Raw genomic sequence first — 18931 nt, forward strand, 5'->3', positions numbered from 1 at the left:
ATATTTAATGTATACAGCGAGTGTACATGAAGTTATCCTATTCCAGTGAAAGCCTGTCAGACTAGTCCTCATTTCTGTCCCTCAGCAACGTTGAAGGCGGGGCCTGTATTAATATACATACACATGTGTGACAAATAAGGCGATATTTCCGAAGATAGGAGGCTTCTTCAGAATGAAACGGGCCAATGAAACCACAAGAATGTTTTAGATTGATTAGCGGAAGAAAGTGTTCATTCATTGGAGGAATCTCTCGTAAATAAGAAACTGTTAAGTACGTCTTCACCCATGAACCGAGTACCATCCTTAATCAAATTGCACTTAAATATTTATACTTTTCGTTATTATTATTTTTGGTGAAATTAAGTTAGATCTCGAAAAACAATGTGTAAAGAATAAAAGACAACTTGGTTAATAGTTTGTTTGTTTTTTTAATTTCACGCAAAGGGCTACCTGCGCTAGCCGTCCCTAATTTAAGCAGTGTAAGACTAGAGGGAAGGCAGCTAGTCATCATCACCCACCGCCAACTCTTGGGCTACTCTTTTACCAACGAATAGTGAGATTGACCGTCACATTGTAATGCCCCCACGGCTGAAAAGGTGAGCATGTTTGGTGCAACGGGTATTCGAACTCGCGACCCTCAGATTACGAGTCGAACGCCTTAACCACCTGGCCATGCCGAGCCCCTCTATTTATAGAGCAGTGTAGTTTCTTACTATTAGGAATATAGAGTATTAATACATTTTAAACTGGTGTTTAACAAGAAACGTTTAACCATTGCTGACATTTGCAAAGTTTGGGTAACCTAGCCACATAAAGCATAATCTAAGTTGCATATAGTAATTAAAGTCTTTGTAGTCCTTGGAGAGTTAAAAAAAAATCTAAATTCTACAATGTAGGGCTAGCCCTAAACTGCAGCAAAGATTTTCAGTTTAGGTGTGCGAAAGGAGAAAAGGATCACGGTACGAACGTAATTTTATGTCATGTTCAAATGTAACAATGCATAACGTACAAGATCATGTGGCCAATGAAAATGGAACATTAAAGGTCGAAACACACACACACACACAAAATAACCTTTTGTGAAGTGATTTTCATGTCACGATTAAAAACAATTTTTCGTCCTCAAAATCTCAATTATTATTTAGTTTGTTTTGAATTTCACACAAAACTACACGAGGGCTATCTGCGTTAGTCATCACCATCCACCGCCAACTCTTGGGCTACTTACTTTCTTACCATTGGGATTGAACATCACATTATAACGTCCACACGGCTGAAAGGACGAGCTTGTTTGATGTGATGGGAATTCGAAACCACGACCCTCAGATTACGAGTCCAGTGTCTTAACCAGTTGGCCATGCCGAGCAGTACAATAAGTATTTATATTATAACTTTTAATACTGTGTGATTACAAGTCTTATTTATTTATTTCTCTTTTGCACACAAAATTTAGATTTTTTAACGAAATATTTTTACTAAAGATTTGCTTGGAAAATATCGAGTCTGTTAATACTCCGAGTGCGAAGTGATTTTCATGTCACGTTTAAAACATTATTTAATTATTTTTGTAATCTCACAAACCTCCTAAATAAATTTCAAACGTTTGTTTTCAGTACGACTTTATATTTGTCTGTTATTTTGTCTACCCTAAGTATAGGTGTCTATCAATCTGACTGAACCCATAACCACAATAAAAAGTTAAGAAATAATCATAAATTATCCCTTTCCAACAAGACTGAAGTTACAATGATGCGCACTCACGTTACCGTATTCCATAATATAAAACCGACCTTTAATCTTTACAAGTGACTGTTGTGGTTGTGCGTTTGTGGACTAGTATTTTGTAAAATACAGCCTCATTTAAATTATTATACATTTGTATATATGTATGTAGATTATTACTATTTACAAACAATTTCTTAAATTTATTTTTCTTAAAGCACAGAACAATAAATGTTATAAAGCAAATAATTATTTCTTTTTGTTATGACCCTTGTAGCTTAAAATTTCGCACGCGGAGGATGTGAAACGAAATTTTTTTGAAGGATTTATATATCTAAATAACCAAAAAAATTATAAATTTGGTACCATATAATTTTATTATAATTTATCAAGTTTGGTAACTAAGTTGTATTTCGGTCTAAACAATATGCAATTTCGAGCAATCTAAAGACACAACATACCTTCTTGAAGTCTTGTTACAAAAGAATGAGATGTCATCCTAACACATGAAAATGGTTGAGGAAGACACAAGGGGGAACACTGAACTTTCGATTGGTTATTCTTTTGTCATATACACAAGTGTATATAAAGGATTGTTTCACAAAAATGGAAAGATATAGGTCAAGCTACTGTGTTTGATTAAATACATGAGCGATATCCCAGCATATAGATAAGGCTGGAGGTTTTTATTTCATATTCTAGACAGTTAATATCAGTAATTTGAGTTCCTAATTCGTACGAAACAAAAAACATTGTATTTTGACATCACAAATATTTAATTCGAACCAGTGTTGCATCCAACATACCACGTGACACGCAAAAATTGGCGTTTAAGTGCTTTTAATACTCGCTTTTAAATTAATAAACTGAATAATGTATAGTACCAAAAATTTTAATCATAATTTACAATTTGATACCAAACGTATTGATATAAATCCATAAAATAGTGGTTTAATAAAATTTTGAATGCAAGTCAACAAACACAGCGACAAAGCCTTCGACCCCTGACCCGCAGCAATAGGGTTAAGGTAAAGATGTATGAAAAAATAATATAATTTAGATGTAACACCAATCGTTTTATGTTCAAAAATAATTTATGATTACACTCAAAACCTGCTCAAAATTATATATAACAGCTTATTTCCTTATTAAAACATATTATAAGTTCAAATTACATATCTGTGTTGGTTTTAAACGCAAACCTGTATAACAGGCTATCTGCGCTGTCCACAAAAAGGGAGTGAACCCAGAATTTTAGTGCTACCAGCCCTGCTGGCCCGACATGGCCAGATGATTAAGGCGTTCGACTCGTAATCTGAGAGTCGCGGTTCGTATCCCCAGTCACACCAAACATGCTCGCCCTTTCAGCCGTGGGGCATTATAATGTTACGGTCGATCCCACTATTCATTGGTAAAAGAGTAGCCCAAGAATTGGCGGTGGGTGGTGATGACTAGTTGCCTTCCATCTAGTCTTACAGTGCTAAATTAGGGACGGATAGTGCAGGTAGCTTTGAGTGAAATTCAAAACAAACAAACCCTGCTGAGATACCCGGGAACCCACATTTTTATAGCGTCGCACTATGCTGTATGTAGTACTGTAGTCTGGATACAAATGCAAACATCTTAAGTTTTAACTGAATGAATTATCTCGACCAAAGTAAACTGTTGAATACGTAATAGTGAAGAATTGGAAGAAAATAAGCGACCTACAGAGAAACCCTAGCAGAACTTCTAACTGAAACTGTTACAACCTTTAAGAAGAGTAGAAGGAACATTTGTAGATACGATATAGTAACATATAACAGCCGGAGAACATTCGCATGCAAATTCCAAAGCAAATATCATGTTCAAATGTTAACTACGCATAACAGAAAACAAAATCAGAGTTTTACTGGATATATTAAAAAGCGATATTGAAATAACTTTTATTATTATACATACTATAATTCTGAGAGCAAATAAATGTAGTGTTGGAACTCGGACGAATATACGCATGTCTCTTTTCACACACTTTAAACATGCAACTGCTTGAAATTCTCTCTTGTCTCATATCGTCTAATAATTATAGAAATATTCTGTGCACGTGAGAAGTGTCTAGATTTCCTGCCTATCTGTAAAACTAAAATATATTAAAAGAAAAGAGAAAAAAGAAGAACGTTGATACTACACGTGGAAAGATTGCAAAACGGTAGACAGCGATAAACAGTAAAAAAAACAAAAAGCAACGACAAAACTGAAAATATATTCCACAGCTTTTATATGCAAATGAAAGGAGGATCTGTGAAACGATATTAAAACTGGCATGCAGAAGGAGATTCGAAAGCGTCAATCCCATAACTCCACACCGTGCATACAAGAACAGTGAAATAATACCGAGATAAAAACTCAACTTACAGAGGAACGTGTCTGCATCACATTACGGTGCTTAAACTTTTTTCTTAATGTCTCGCAATTTAATTTATTTCTGTACATTTTGAGCGTACGTCTATACATAAACAGTGCACGTTTAAGGCGCCCCCTACCAACAGAGAGAACCGTATATTCACGAACCTTTCGGTGAAAACAAAAATAAACAGTAGCAGTATAAACTCCTTACTTACACAGATAACACATTCTTCACAGAACAAAGAGCGTATAGAATTTTGAATACACGTGCAAGACTAAACTACAGTTTTATTTAACCCTAAATACAGTAAATTGAACGCCACCTACAGATATTACAACAAACTGAAAACTCTGCCGTAACTACTCTTGCAGAACTGGTCAATATTTTGTGTTCTCAACATCTGGTGTTTTATTTGGCAAGAAGGAATATTTTTACAACCCAATGGAGTAAAATAAAAATTTCATGATTTTCACGACACAATTTAAAAGTAATTCATCAATTGGTCCTAAACGGTCGAAAAGTGTTCCAACTGTACGAGTCCACTTACGAATAAAAGTCGCGGGCGTAATCTCACTGAAGTGGGTAAATAACTGACAACTTGAAGCTTGACTATGTAACTGATACTGACTTCACTCTACCCAGTTTAAAATTGCAAGGAATCATTTCTAAATGTATGTATCATAATGCATTAAATAACAGTTTATTTCTTTGTCTTGCATTCATAACTTTAAGACAATATTTACATTTCTTGCAAAAGACATGATACGTTAGGAATGTTTGTATTAACCAGTCTAGATAAGTCACACCTCAATGGTTTAATTATCGCACCTGTTATTTAATACGAGTGGTAACACAAACACAACGTTAGCACGAATAGAGAAACAAAACAAATAAAATGCTAAGATATTATAAAACTAACATAGTGATATATATAAACCCCAGACTAATAATTGTAATTAAAATAAGTTATGTAAATTCGTTGTGCGCCTGGCACCGTTGCCTAGCGATCACAAAAAACCCACAAAAAACAACACAAACAAACAAAAACGAGATAGCAGATTTCGAGTTGGGTGGACGCATCACTACAGTGTTACAATTAATGGTTATTACAATAATTACATGGTTGCTGCTGACTATGGTAACAGTGAGTTAAAATTTGTTTAAATAATTTTTGACATTTTTTTAAGTTTCCCATAAAATTATGAATCAGTTACTTAAATGTAGCGTAATAACAAAGTGCGGCGAAGTGAGAACCCCCACTGAATCAGACTCAAAAGTTGGAAGTTTGGAGCACGAGTCAAAACATAAAAGATGTAGATAATGTGATGAACATTTTGGGTTTACCTTCCACTAATTCATTATGTTAGGAAAATGTAACATTTATCTGTAGTGAATGTTCAATTATTCAGTGTTTCCGGTAATATCACACGTTAGGAATACCTCTTGTTTATTTATCTATTAACGTTGATTTCTCAGTCTATCCACCAATACATTCTTTTCAGAATACTCTACATTTACAGTAATTTACACAACTGTCTTCAGACTTTCCACTAATACACTGATCTATAATTACAGCTAATTTATCCAGTCCTTCCTGTAGTTCGTTGTGCAAGTCATTATCATGACCTATGGTATATCATAACGTACCAAACAGTCTAACACAAAATTTACTGTGCCAAACCAAACACTTTGGACATATAGATATACTGTACGATAACAAAACTGATAACGACTTTAGCCCCATTTATCTTTACTTGTCCAAAAACGGTTTTCATTAATTGACAATTCTTTTCAATTGTCCCAGTAGAAAACTAAATGTGGTTAATCTGTTATCTGTCGTACTGTTTTGTTTACACAATATAAATCAAAAGGTGTTAGTGCTGAGGCATGTGTTTTAACTGTGGTGTAACTACAATACATGCCCATATAAAAAGTAACTCAATCTCAATCCACTTGTAGTTACAATTCAGGGTCCCTTTTGTTGTAACCACAAAGCCATGCCAGGCCTCAGACAGGTTGACAAAGGTAAAACATCTCTTCAAGTAATAACTGACACCACTTAATCATTTTCAAACAACTATCGCCTATATTACATTGCTGGGATATCAAAAATCTTATTTTTTTTTTTCGTAATTTGACGTAATAGTTTCTAACAAATTATTTTAAAATGTTATCAAAAAGACAAAAGTGGAAACGTTATATGCTATAGGCTGTTTACATGAAGTTTAATACAAGTTCTAAGCAAAAGGCAGTGAATAAAGTTTACAGGAAGCTTACTATACATACCAACATTACACTATATTTTTGGAAAACATTTTATTATGTATTAATTAATTCACCAATCCAATCAACATAGAAATGTAAATATTACTTGCCCTATTGACAGGAAGATATATATACATACATATACCCGACTAATTTTAGCGTAGGAAATGAAAATCGCGATAAAAACTAAAACATACCGAAAATGGATAACACCTTATAACAAATTCTGTTTTAGCGGTTAACAGTCTGTTTGTTTTTTAATTTTGCGCCAAGCTAATACGAGGGCTATCTGCGTTAGACGTCCCTAATTTAGCGGTGGAAGATTAAAGGAAAGGCAGTTAGTCATCACCACCCACAGCCAACTCTTGGGATACTCTTTTACCAACGAATAGTGGGATTAACCATAACATCATAACACATGTTTGGTGTGACGGGGATTCGAACCCGCGACCCTCAGATTACGAGTCGAGCTCCTTAACTAGCTGGCTATGCCAAACCCACCGGTTAATAGTATTTAATACTTGACTTCAAGAGTAGTATCTGTGTTTACAGTTTTAAGTCTGATTACAGTGGTATATTCACCTCAGGGTGGTGGAATCAAGTAACAATAATGGAAAGTCAACCCCCAGACATACGCACTAAACAAAATATTTCGAACAAACCGTATAAAAATACGTTTAATTATTTTATTTTTCACTTCACAGTTATACGGCTGTTGTCTTAGGAGAATTCTCTATAACCTGTCTCATAAAATATCAGCTTCCTTTGAACAAACATGTCGAATAATAACAAACAAATCACATTCCTTTTCTTAATACCAAACAGTTTCACGTCTCTGCTTAACCGATTCAGGTTGATAAGCTTTCGTTATCAGGTTCATAAAAAACACATATTAGGAATTACGCTGACATTACGTTTATTCGGTAGTCAGGGCCCTGGTTCTCACCATAGTATATTATATTCTAGTTTTAAAGTGATGTGTTGAGAAGAGTATCAATCAATAAAATTATGCAATTTTGTGTAGTGGTGCCCTCTATTGGTATGCAATCGTCTGGGAGAAATAATTCGTGTTCATGAAAATTTCTTACAAATGAGGCCATCTTCTGCTATCTTTTAGGGTAACAAAATTATTTCCATATTAATGTGGGATGGCTAAATACCTCACAGTTGTTTATGCCACTTTCCAAGTAAGTGGTCTAAATCTATAACAACGTACTGAATTGTAAAAGACCTATTAGATCGGATGCTAAATACGGTCCTACTATCATCTTATCCTTCAGTTTTTTTTAAAATCTATAATTTAAGATAAGTGAAGTAACGACAACTTGTATCATTATAATAGTTACAGTTTTGTTTATTATGCAGTGAAACGTTTTAGATCAAAGCTAGATAGGGCCATCTGTTGTGTACGCCGAGGGGTATCGAACCCTGGACTTCAGCATTGTAAGTCCGTAGACTTACCGCTGTCCCACAGCAAAAAAAAAAAAAAAAATAAAGGGAGGGGGTGATCATGCCTGCAAGAATAGGATACAGATAAGAAGTCATAAGAAAGTTTAATGTCAACACGTTAAATTACATGCACATTAACTGTCAGTTTATCCAGTTATAATATAATCTCGTTTGGTCATTGTCAAAAGCTGTTAGGTCACTTCGAACTTAGCACAGGATCCAATCTAATAAAAGAATCCTAAAAGAAAGCTCTAACATCTACTTAAAACACGTGTCCTTGGCACATTAAATAACAAACGGTTTAATATGTATAGGTTAATCATATGACAAAAACACTCATATTAATGTTTTTCATATACATTGCAAGTTCACAACGTTATACAAAAACGACAGACTACATTATATAGTAAATTTCATGCTCATAAACTGTAGTTTGGTTTGGAACTTCGCGCAAAGCTACTCGAGGGCTATCTGTGTTAGCTGTCCCTAATTTAGCAGTGTAAGACTAAAAGTGAGACAGCCAGCCATCATCACCCACCGTCAACTCTTTTTCTAATATTTTACTAACAAATAGTGGGATTGAGAGTATCATTATAGCGCCTGCCGCCTGGAAGGGCGAACATATTTGATGTGATGGTGATTCCACGACCTTCATACTGGCCTATTAAACACTACCTGAATATTGTTTTAGTGCTTTACTACCCTTTAAATTAAAACCACGTTGACTACGTAGGAATACAACATAAAGGCATCACAGGTATTTTCTCATAAATAAAATATGTAAAAAATGTCCTGGGTTAGCACTTTTTCATATTATCTTATAACTAATGAAAACGTCAATACAGGAAAAGTTTATTAATCTAAATTATCATTCGATTCTGAATCCTATGAGAATGTTTCTCTGATGTAAGAATCAGCTGGTGACACGAAACGTTTCTTTCTTGTCACTGGTTAATATATGATATAAACTGCTGGCATGATGAGTATGCTAATGTCATGGACAAATCTGATGTACAATGATATATTTCAAAAATCAACATGTTCCTGGCAAATCATCTGATATAACAATAATATACATTGAAAATTAGAATGTTCTAGAATACCATTTGGTGTAATAATGATAGTTGCCGTTTCAATAATATATACACAATTACAAATACAGTTTCCACCTACTCTATTAAAACGTCTGTAACACAAATAAAAACAACACAGATCGCTATTAACATCAAAATGGTGTGGACATATTTCAAGAAGCCCTTTTGTTGAATGAATCTTTACAATGTTCAGATTTCTAGTGGTTTCTACACAATACACATTCCACTTGTCCTATGTTCTGTACTACTACCATTTTAAATAATGAAAGTACACCGTGAAACATGGTCTTGAGAGCTTCATGTCACCACCACCACCAAAGGATCACGAGTAAAACTTCTACAAACAATTTTATTTTTACGCAAGACTATATAAGGCCATTTCTAAATGCATACTAACAACATTTTACTCTGAGATGTCCTGTTTTCGATACCTTACTCCACGCCGGGGGGAAATTATTGACTTCAAAAGATGTCACATTCTAACAGAATCTGTACAACTAACTCAAGAATGTCTTAGACACCTACGTACGCAACTCCAAAGTGTCTCAAAAACACCTGTGTATCTTGTAAAATAACATCTCAATGACCTCTGTGAATCTAACTCAAAGCTTATCAAAGACATCTGCCAAAATAGTTTTTGCACATCACCTACTTAACGAATCTCTTCATGACACAGGGAGGGCTAACTACTGTTTATCAGAACTATTTAAATATACTGACGCAGCGATATGTCGCCATGGTTGCGAGCTGTAGCACCACGGACGACTTGTTTATGGGCAGCTATACAGTTTCATACACACGCGTTTTAACTTTCACAGGCATCATCAGTACATTTGAAAACTGAAAATCTGATGTGTGGGTAAAAATATTAATATAAATTATAAGATACGCGATACACAGACGAACCAATACGCTAACTTCCAGATTAATACCATATCTTACCCTATAGTTCCTGAAACTCCTAATATCCAACGTCCTGCTGACACCCAGCTGTTTAAATCAATATAATAAGCAGATTTCTTTATCTGTTGTTGTCACAGAATGCACAACAGGGATCAGCCCCCAAGTTCACTACTGAGACATCGAGTATTGAAGAACATCCAGAATCGACTTTGCTTTCAAACCACTTAGGTTTCAACATATCGCTAGCTGCATAATAGCATCGTACGTTTTCAACTCGTTACAGTTGCTCACATCTATCTCTCTTATAATTCGTGGTTTTCAGTGCTTCGTGATCACCCTCACTTTTTATCTGTCTCTCTCTCTTACTGTTTCCTATTTTCTTATTGTTTCTAAATGTTTCCTGTTGACTCTGCTAGAATTGTGAGAGACAAATAAAAGGAATAGCGAAGCCAAACGCCTTGTTGTGTTTCAATTATTATGACTGTATATTTTCAAGACTTGAATCTGAGAACTCGCAGTCTTGTTGACAAAATCAGGATGAGTTCGATTATCATGAAATCAAACTTGAATTTGATCAAAGGGTTAATTAGTGCTGATTAAGTTAAGACCACTCCTTTAGATCTTCACACTCGGTTTGTACTTTTTTGTCGCACTTGTATTATTAAAATTAGGTAATCAAATATTATGAGTACACGCAATACGAAACAAGTTTTCATAACCAACAGTAATATTTTCTTTATATACAAAATTACAAATACAAGTGCTTTAATGTGAACACACAAAAGAGAGAGAGAGAGAAATCGATATGAAATAAAATTTTCCAATATAAAAAAATACACATCATGAAATTGCTGGATACAGAAAGGTTCGAACATAATTTATTAAATTTAATTTAGAAGAATAAGACAACAGAGGTCGTCTCGATCTCTGAACAACCAAACATAACGACTACAACAGCTGGACGCATTTCTACATTAATTTATGCTACTTAATAGACTATGCATTTTTTTTTTTTTTTGGAAATGTACAGTTTTTAGATACTTATTTTCAACTTGGAATGGTGGCCATTATGCGGGTTGTGCTGTCAAAAAAGAGACATCAAAGACTGGTTTTGTTAAATAATAATATATATTACATACAGCCATGAGTGTGTGTGTGTATATATATATCCTACAAATTTCAACCCGGTAATGAATAATGACAGCACCAGGTGCACAAACAATGGGGTCCTCACATTGATCCTTCTTTAAAAACAAAACAAAAACTAATGAGTGAGTCAGCATTATTCAAAAATACACATACACACATGCAAAGTGTTGCATGTGATGCATTTTAATTTAGAAATATGGTCTCAACTGATACATACATTATGGATCAACAACAGAAAATAAAGTTGTTGCGTTGTATACGTTGTAGTATTTCGTACCAACACGGATATACTAAATAAACACGAACGACTTTCTTGATTGTGTATAGCGTGACAGGATGAAACTTCGTGAAGGTTTTAAGTTTCATTTTATACAGGATCTCTGGATATTACTGTAAAACAGATCTGGTCCAGCGTTGCGAGTATAAACATCAAAATGATAGTAACGCCTAATTCTGGTGTAAAAATCTGGACTTTTGTGCGTCGTTATTTGAACAGTTTTGCTCGTCACGTTTTGAAGTTCAAACAACAAAGGAACAATTTTTACCCACCGTGTTAACATCAGCCGTTCTGAGGTTGGGCCAATAAGAACAAAACAAAAGTGTGTGACGTAGTTTTTCTTCCATGGCTGTTTAATTTGAGGTAGGAGGAGCTTTAATATCGACCAGAAGACAACGCTCTCCTCTTCGACCACTCACGGATTTCCAACAATTCCTTCCCATACTGCACGGACTGTTCACGCCTCGACCTTAATGAGCACGACCAGTTTAAGAACGCTAACTAACTACATTCCCTTGTGTAATGTGTGTAACAGCAAGTACAGACAACTAATCGATACAGAATTGAACATTTTCTTGTCTTGCTGGTAGTATAGTAATCAGCTTCAAGTCCAACGATAGAAATACGTGCCATTTATCCAATGGATGTGCCCATCATTGTGACATTAGTTTGCCATAATTTCAAAATTTCAATGCAAAAATATGCTTATTCGGTTACTCAAACTAATTTCCTAACATCCATAATCTTAACGAGTTTTATTGATTTCATGTAAACAACAGACTCAAGGAATATCGTAAATCATCATCATTGATTTAAACAAAGAGCCCTTCACCTCATCACACGAGCACCCCTACCGTTCACAATTTAACTTCCAAAAGATTCAAACTATGTAAACACGGACACAACAAACAGCAATATTTACACGAATAAAACAATAAAGTATCTATGAACAACAACTCTGGTCTCAAAAATTCTACTACTAAACATGATGCCTCCTGCTAAAGTACACAGCCCATGGCCAACACTACTTTGAGCTTTTAGAACGTATAAACCAGAGTTTTAACTCTGTGCATGTTTAGACATGCACATCTCTGTCACTTCTTCACTATTTCATCTGCAAACCTATTTTTTCTGGCATTTTAAACATATTATTTACTAGATAGTAAATAATTATAAACAAAATTATGTTACACTTTGACATTGTGACTAAATAAACATTAAACTGTATACACGTTTCAACTTCTAAAGGATGATTCCCTCAAACCATCATCTGAATCACGTTGTGTACTTCGACACAATTGTCAACTTCTGTTAACAGATAACCACCTCGTGTACAATAATAAAGGAAGGGAAGAAAAAACAAAAACGAACACTCCTTCCCTGAAACACTCAAACTCGTTTACAGTCACTTTCTTATGTGAATTACGTGGAGCAAAGAATTATTTTATTTTATTTTAAACAAAATATCTTGGTAAATCACTTGTTTATGTTATTCAAAACGTTTCGGTCAATTTTTCGTTTGATTTGAAACAGTTCCAATCGTTCGTTTGATCTGTGACAGAGTGCATCTTAATCATTTACCGTTTCTGTTACAGAAAGTATTTTAGTCAGTTGTTCTTTCATATTCCGGATTATATAGTCATCAATTATTCGTTTCTATTATAAAAATATCTTATTCAGTTGTTAGTTTCTGTCACAGACAATATCTTAGTCGGTTATTCCTTTATATCACAAGATATATCTTAGTCACTTCTTCCTTTATTTTACACAGAACATCTCAACTAGTTATACATTTATATTACAGCGAATATCTTATTCATTTATCTGTTACAGAATATTATGTAATTTATTCATTTAAGTAACAGAAAATTTAAAAGTAAATCATACGTTTAACTTGCTACAAAGAAAAAAAGCCTCAGAAAATCATGTAATTTATTTTACAGAACATTTCCAGTTAATAATTCATTTACATTAAAGAAATTTTTCCATCAATTACTCATTTGATTTATAGAATTTTCAATAATTGGATTACGTTTGGTAAAAAGGAAGCAACATATCCTTCGTTTAATTGTCAACTAATATCTTTAAATAATTCGTTTATTTTATGTAAAATTTTTCCACCAATCATTCGTTTGTTTTAAAGAAATTCATTTTCGTCAGCCATTTTTACAGCAAAATATTTTTCAGTTGTTATTCAGTCGTTTGATTTACGTTACACAAAACAGGATAGCTAATCACATGTTTAACTTGTGTGTTTTCTTAGAGCAAAACCATACTGGGCTATCTGCTGAGTCCACCGAGGGGAATCGAACCCCTGATTTAGCGTTGTATATCCGTGGACTCTCCGCTGTAGCAGCAGGGGACATATGTTTAATCTGTGACACTGAACGTATCAAATTGTATAACTAAATTTCACAATACTTGAAAAAAATACAACTTTGTCCATTACTTAATGCAACAACGTTTTTAAAAGTATGTGCTTTTTATGGTTGATATTATGCGATTTAAGTTCGAAGTCTTATTTTCAAGAGCTACAACCTCGACCACAGTTGAGCCATCTGTCCAAGAGGCGAGAACCATCTTGGTTTTAATAGCTCGCTACTGCTTCATTCAAGTAAGTATATGGATACCTGAATGGTGGTGTCGGAAAACCCTTATTTTTTAGCTCTAAGAGTTTTGGTAATAAAGAAACAGCAAGAGAGAGAGAGAGAAAAAATGTGTATGGGAAGAAAGCCACGTGTTGTAAGGGTTAGGACTAGTTTCCCGTCTGTCCCCTTAAGAACAGAAAGCAATGCATGACTGCCTGAGGCCTTCGCTCGTTATTGAGAATCGACTTTGGTGAAGAAAGGGTTAGGTCTCGTGGCTGTAACTTCTAGCAGGCGGCGTTGTATGAATCAATAAGTGTTTACCCCTTTCCTTCAGCGTCAACGATAAGCTCTTCTGAAAGAGCTAGTTTTATTTATATATGTTTTTTTTGTAAGAAGACGATGATATGTAATAATAGTAAACGTGCTGTAGTTTTATTCATATCTTGTACACACAGACGACAAATATAAAATCCAACACAGAAATAAATAATCCAAAAAACGTGAACCGATGACCGTAAAAATAAGACGCATATAAAGGTCAAAGTATAAACTATACAACTATTCTCGTTATTACTGTAAAGGGCTTTCCCACGGTAGGAGCCGTGAAGCTTTTACAGGGGGGCCGCCACAGAAATGGACCGAAAACAAAGATGCTGAATTAATTTTAAATAAACAATTAACCGATAAAATTACGTTGAGTTAATTAAATTACGGATCGCTTCGTATTTTAAAATGAAAATAAGATTGTTTGTTTGTTTTTTGAATTTCGCACAAAGCTACTCGAGGGCTATCTGTGCTAGCCGTCCCTAATTTAGCAGTGTAAGACTAGAGGGAAGGCAGCTAGTCACCACCACCCACCGCCAACTCTTGGGCTGCTCTTTTACCAACGAATAGTGGGAATAGCCGTAACATTATATTGCCCCCACGGCTGAAAGGGCGAGCATGTTTGGTGCGACCGAGATTCGAACCTGCGACCCTCAGATTATGAGTCGAACGCTTTAACCCACCTGTCCATGCCGGGCCAACGAAAATAAGATGACCCTTCATAAAATTAAGTGTATTTAATTTTTCTTCAGTCTAATTACAAAACATATAAAGTAACGAGAAAAAACCACGTTAAATTACAAACATACAATTTAACAGAAAAAGGATTTCATAGATGTCAATGAAGTTCATTAGAAATTATTTTTTTTTACGATGATAAATCACTTTTTAAGGCATTTTGAAAGGTTGGAAGGATTCGAACGTTTTTATCCACATCAAGAGAACTTCACACTAAAAGAGTTTTGGAACCACTAATTTAAAAGATGAACTCATCCACATTGTCGTGTAGTTCTCATAAACAAGAACGGGGTGAGACCGCTACAGTGACATCTTAAAATTAACATAAAAGAAAGCAATGACCAGGAGGCTAAACATTGTTTGTTTGTTTTGGAATCTCGCACAAAGCTACTCGAGGGCTATCTGTGCTAGCCGTCCCTAATTTAGCAGTGTAAGACTAGAGGGAAGGGAGCTAGTTATCACCTCCACCAACTCTTGGGCTACTCTTATCAACGCCCCTACAGCTGAAGGGAGCGAGCATGTTTGGTGTGACCCGTTTAATGTGACGGGGATTCGAACCCGTGACTCTTAGATTACGAGTCAAGCTCCTTAACCACCTGGCCATGCTGAACCACCCAAAAAATAGAGGAAAAGCAGCTGGTCAACACTGCCCATCGCCAACCTTTGACAATCTTTTACCAACGAATAACAGGATTGACCGTCATATTATAATTCCCTTACTGCTGAAAGAGCAAGCATGCTAGATAATAGGAATTCAAACTCGTAACCCGCAGGTTGCAATTCAATTACCGGGCCATGTCAGGCCTGAAAAAGAATAGGTTGGTTGGTTGTTTGAAATTAAGGACAAAGTTACATAACGGGCTATCTGTGCTTTGCCCGTCGCAGGTATTGTACTTTGTATTTAGCGTTATAAGACCGCAGACACTCCGCTGTGCTATAGGGGGGGGAGCAAAAATAATAGGATACGGCCTAGAAATTGAACAACGTTAATGTATCTCAGAACTTCTGGTATGGGTATTAGCACTTTTATTGATAAGGAGAGAACAACGTTTCGACCTTCCTAGGTCATCTTCAGGGAGAGACTTTACAAGAGACCGTTGCCGGACACTTTTTTTTTTATTTTACGCCAAACTACTCGAGGGCTATCTGCACTAGCCGTTCCTAACTTAGCAGTGTAAGACTACAAGGAAGGCAGCTAGTCTGGCATGTCCGGCAACAGTAACTTGCAAACTCTCTCTTTGTTAGTCTGAAGATGACCTAGGAAGGTCGAAATGTTGTTCTCTCCTTATCAATAAGTGTTAATAATCATACCAGCCGTTCTGAGATACATTTTTTATTTCAAGAGGGTTTTCTCATCATCAAAGAGGAACAATGTTAAGTACAAGTTTTATATAAAAGTATTCTCCTTCGTCTATACTATGTTCTTTCTTTCGTAAACCTATTTTATGAACACGAGTAATTATAAGTCGTTTTCATCACAAAAGCAGAAATACGGACAACGATACGTAATATGGTAATGTAACTGAATTCAACTTTTTTATATCCTCTCTCCGAAAGCACATGTGCATATACTACTTCCAGTAACAACTACTACGAGGTCCAATATATATTTATAGTTTACACAACACCATTTCTCGCAACAGCTGTTGAACGCGTATTTAATATGCAAGAAATAGGGGTACATTTCTATGATATATCCATTATCTACCTTCAAGAGTAAATTCATGTAATTCTCCAAAGATGAAGCCCAGAGGTCTGAAACTTCGGGAGTTAATAATAAACCCGCAAAGTGATAACTTAAATACTATATATTGTTTGGTTTGTTTAATTTCGCGAAAAGCTACGCAAGGGCCTGAATTTAAAAAAAGTGAAAGGCTTAGACATTTTTGTGCGACCGACTTGTGAGATTTGACTGTCACTATTACACCATACACATGGCCCCACATTGGGAGGGAGAACCAGAACTCCACAGTCTGACACTCTAACTAGACCGGACTGGCCTAAAATAACACTGAAGTAACCTCACACAAAATTTCAAATTAACAAAATTCCACATAACCCACTACAACCCTTAAAATAACGAATGCGGTAAACTTTTTTTTTCACATTCAATTTGTATAAGTTGTATTTTCAAAAATCTTTTTTTATAAATCGTCTTACAAAAATACCAGCTAGGAAAATTACATTGGTGATAAAGTGGACAATAGGTTAGTTTGTTTCTTTGTTTAGGTATTACGCACAAAACTAAAAAAGATCTGTGTTCTTCCCACCACGAGTATTGAAACCCTGTTTCTGGCTGTACAAGTCTGCAGTTGGGGGCCTGGATGGTTAGATAAGAAAAACAAAATGATGTTATTCATGGAAGTTCTGTAAAACTTTGTTGCTAGCTAAGTATTTCAGCGCTTGGACTTTAGCTTTTCATTATTTACATTTGAAAATAACACTAATTTGGACATAATGAGTAAATTAGTAAAGTACACTAACGAAATTAAACAGTTAGGTATTTCTAGCTGTTTCAGGGAACTGAAAAAATGTTAAAAATGACTAAGATTAATTTTGATATTGGACAAATAGCTGAAAAAAATATTTCTTAATTACAATAAGAGCAAGGTAGCACTTGAGCTATCTCAGTGTGGATGATGAAGTGTTTAATATAGACAAAAATCAACTTAACAGCGTGACTGAAAAAAAAGAACCTTGGCACAGTGGCAGATGACTCATTCTAGCTACCACGGTTAATAGAAATTCTGATATAAATTTGTAATATTTATTACAACTCAGAAGAATTAACTAGCTTTTCATACAAATAACTAATTAGGCTAAAATTGAAATACTTTCTATAGTTTTGGTTTCCTTATTTAAGAAATGATATCACCTCATTGAATGGGGTTCAGAGATAGGCATCTAGGATAATTCTGGGAATAGAAGTGTAAAGATCTCTTATTATATCTTGAGGATAGGCCAACTGTTGATCTTAATGAAGTTTACAAGATAATTTACGGAATGATAAGATAATCATTCTGATGCCATTGTGCAATGTTGCAAAGACAAATAAACGACATGGCATAAGTTTAAGATTCAGGAAAAACATTTTCATTTGTCTAACACCAATAGACTTGTAGATGAACTTACCACCGCCATTTTATAACAATTTAAAAGAGAAATCAACACTTTCCTGCTAAATAAATGGTAGGTTTCAGTTCTTACTTTTTTCTCTAAAAAACTGCCTTGATGACTCATATGGTTCCTTACTATCCATACGTTACATCAACTTTGGATGTGGATGGTTTGTGTAATATCACTGTGTTCAATGCAACATATCTCAGGATGTATTAAAGTGACAGCTCAGTTTTCTATATTAGAACATGAGGTATTATGATCGCTATACATGAAGACTAGAAACCAGAGATAACTATATACACCTACTTCACAAAACTTCATTACAATATCTTTGAACTTGTATTATAGAACGAATTTTTATGCGTAATATTACAGAACCTTTAGTTTGTTTGTTTTGAATTTCGCGCAAAGCTACTCGAGGGATATCTGCGCTAGCTGTCCCTAATTTAGCAGTGTAAGACTAGAGGGAAGGCAGCTTGTAATCATCACCCACCGCCAACACTTGGGCTACTCTTTTACCAACGAATAGTGGGATTGACCGTCATATTATAACGCCCCCATGTTTGGCGCGACCGTAATTCGAACCCGCGACCCTCGGATTACGAGTCCAACGCCTCAAAACGCTTGGCCATGCCGGGCCAGACCTTTAGTCTCAGTAAGTTAAAATAGAGGATATTTTCTATTTATCCACAACCACATAACAAAAAAAACAAAAAAACTGACTTCATCTATAATACATCGAAGCTTTAGTGCAATAATATTAAAGAGAGAGAAATAATATCGTGTTGGGGCAAATGCATTATGAAAATGAGAGCCAGTACACCTCGTGTTCATACCCCATCTCCCAAGTTTGGTTTTCCCATCAAACCAGTTCTCTTTCGGGTTTTCAATTATTCATGTACCTTTTGATCTACCC

At 35.1% G+C, this 18931-nt stretch overlaps 1 protein-coding gene across 3 annotated transcripts in view; it reads right to left on the minus strand.

The window, feature by feature from the left end:
- Positions 1-18931, minus strand: part of Rpn3 (regulatory particle non-ATPase 3) — a 73273-nt gene that overhangs the window by 4006 nt on the left and 50336 nt on the right. The window lies entirely within an intron of this gene.

Source organism: Tachypleus tridentatus, chromosome 9 (genome assembly GCF_004210375.1).
Source record: "Tachypleus tridentatus isolate NWPU-2018 chromosome 9, ASM421037v1, whole genome shotgun sequence".
Classification (NCBI taxonomy): domain Eukaryota; kingdom Metazoa; phylum Arthropoda; class Merostomata; order Xiphosura; family Limulidae; genus Tachypleus; species Tachypleus tridentatus.